We start from the raw sequence: 3,052 nt of genomic DNA on the forward strand, positions 1-3,052 counted from the left end.
TTTTTATCTATGACTGTAACTATCCTTTCAAAAGGATTTTCTATTTTTATTTATTTTATTTTATTTTTTGCTGTTATTTTATGTTTTGTTGTTAAAACATATAAGTTTTTACATCTAGCTGTAAATATTTTATTTCCTGGGGCAAGTTCTATACCTGACATTTTCCCAATATAATAGTAGTGATTTATCTATGTTTTTGTGATTTATTGCTACTGAGTAGTTAGCACTTATTATAAATTAAATTTTTGGTATATGAGGTTACCTTTTACTGCACTTATTATACTTTTTTCTATGGGTTGTATAATTCTATCATCCGCTAAGTATATTTCTATGGGTGTATCTATTCCTTCTCTAAAACATGCTTTTATTAGTATTTTTGTTCCTCCTAAATGTACATATTTAATTGGATTTTTAGCCTTAATATCTTGTATTTCTTTATTTATTATTCGTTTGTTTATTATTGGTATTTTAGCCTTTCCTTTGGTGTATTTGCAATCTATGATATGTTCTCTTTGACTTACTACATAATATTTTTCTTTTTGTCGTTTAAACCAGTTTCTTATTATTGGTATTTCGAATATTTTTTCTACGCTTAGGTCTAATTCTTTTCCTTTTATTTGTTCAAATATACTATTATCAATTATTATTTTTTCTTCTAAAGATTCTTCATCTTGATGTTTTTCTTTAGTTATTATTTGTATATCAGTTTCAGTCATTTATTATATTATAGAATTCATTATCTGATTCCATTTCTATATCGTTATCCATTTCATTTTCTGATATTTCATATATACTATCTTCACTTTCTAATTCATAATCTACGTATTCTATCTGCGTATATTTTTCATCGTCTATTATTATTTTTTATATTTGTTTTTTCTTTGGATTTTTAGGTAATTTGCAATCTTTAGCTATTTGTCCTAATTTTCCACATTTATAACAAGTACATTCCGTTAGTTTTTTATTGGTATATATATGGTCTTTTGGTTTTGTAGTTTTTTACGTAGTAGTTTCTCCTTGATCTTTTATACTTATATTTTGATCTGTATATTTTATAGTTTCTTTGTTTATTTTTATAATACATATCCGTACAACCAAATTGGGGTGCTGTTTTATTTTTGCAACATGCTAGGTTTTTTACTAATATCTTTTCCTTTTTTATTTATTCTTTATGTTTTTCACACAGTTCTATAAACCATCGTTGTAAGAATTTCATTCTAGCTCCTAAGGTATCTGTTAATCCTGCTTCATTCCAACTTTTTATTACTTTTGAATTAAAAGGTTCTTGTAATTTTGTAAAATATAATTTTCTAAAATATAATTTTCTTATTTCTTTACTTTCTTCTGTGCTATATGTTCCTTTATAATAGTATTCTCTAATTGCACATGTATATTCATCTATATAACACATATTACGTATTGCTAATTTTGTCATTAGATTCCGGGTTATGCTTTTTTCTTTATTTTGTTCTTCTACTTCTGTTGTCATACTACTAAATTCATTTCTTATAGCTACTTCGTATTTATATAATATTTCCATAGTTGTAGTAGCTAATTCTCCATTAGATTTTTTATTACTTTTTAGAGTTTTTAAACTTTCATCTGATAAATTTCGTAGCAATAATTTTACTGTTCCTATAAGTGTTGTTTCTATATATCCTGGTGTTTCTGTCATTCCTATTTTGTTATCTATTAATTGTTTTGATATATATCCCATCCACAATTGGATTGTTTTATTTATATCTGCTACATAGTCTAAATCTAAAAAATTATGTTGTTCAGTTATTGGTTTAGGTGTCCATTTTTTATTCAATCTTTTATCTCATATAGTTTTTTCTTTATCATATTGTTCAAAGTTTGCATTATAATATTTTAAATTTTTTGGGTTTTTTATTCCTGATGTACTAGGTTTTTCATCTATCTCTACATCTCCTGTATTTACTTGTAAATTCTTTGTATTATCTATGTTTGCTAAACGTTTCGTATATGTTTCGCTTGTTTCTGAATGTTGTTCATCTAGATCATCGTCGTCTATTTCATCAATTCTTATTTCAGGTAGATTATCTTGATTATTTTCTTCTTTTTCTTCTAGTTCTTCATTCTAATTGCAATTTTTCTTTAAATTTATTTATCTCATTTGCTAATTTTGTTTTTTGTTCTTTTTCTTTTTGTTAATTTCATACATTTCTTTTAATATTGCTAGCTCTTTTTCTACTTCTATTATTTTAGTATTTTTACTTCTTCTAATTGTTGTACTTCCTTTTTTGCTTGTTGTTTTATTTTTTCAATTTCCGTTTTTCTATCTATTTCTTCATTTTCTTTTGTTATTCTTTTCATAGCAGTTAAACTATCTTCTAGTTTTACCGTTTCTTTTTCTAACATTAAACTTAGATTGTCACCTATTTTCTTATATCTTCTTCCTAGATTAGAAAATATTATCTTTATTTTTAATCCGTCATAGTTTTCATATGTTTTTTCATCTATTGCATAGTCATTATAATTATTTTAGTAAGTTTTTGTCTATATTCATTATTCTCGTTATTTATTGTATCTTTAAATATTGAATATATTTATATTCTATTTCAGATATATTATCTATTAATTGATCTAATTTGTCGTTATCAATTTTTGTGATATTGAGTTGTTTATATTAGATATAATTTGTTTAATTTTTCTTATTATTTTTCTTAACTTTCTACTAGTATGTTTCTTCTTATATTTCTTTTCATCGATAGCTCTGATACCATTTTTGGTAGGTGATAGAAGTCCTCATTTTACCTCTCATTTCTGGAAGTCATTTCAGAAAAGGTCTTGTTACTCAGTTTAATTTTAGCATAGCATTCCATCCACATATAGATGGTCAGACAGAGCATACAATTCAGACCTTAGAGGACATGTTGAGAGCTTGTGTGATCGATTTCTAGGGTAATTGGGATGATCACCTTTCTCTTATAGAGTTCGCTTACAACAATAGGTATCATTCTAGCATTCAAATAGCCCCTTATGAGGCATTGTATGGCGTAGATGCAGATCTCCTGTTGGTTGGTTTGAA

This window comes from Solanum tuberosum, unplaced genomic scaffold (genome assembly GCF_000226075.1).
Source record: "Solanum tuberosum cultivar DM 1-3 516 R44 unplaced genomic scaffold, SolTub_3.0 scf00721, whole genome shotgun sequence".
Taxonomy (NCBI): domain Eukaryota; kingdom Viridiplantae; phylum Streptophyta; class Magnoliopsida; order Solanales; family Solanaceae; genus Solanum; species Solanum tuberosum.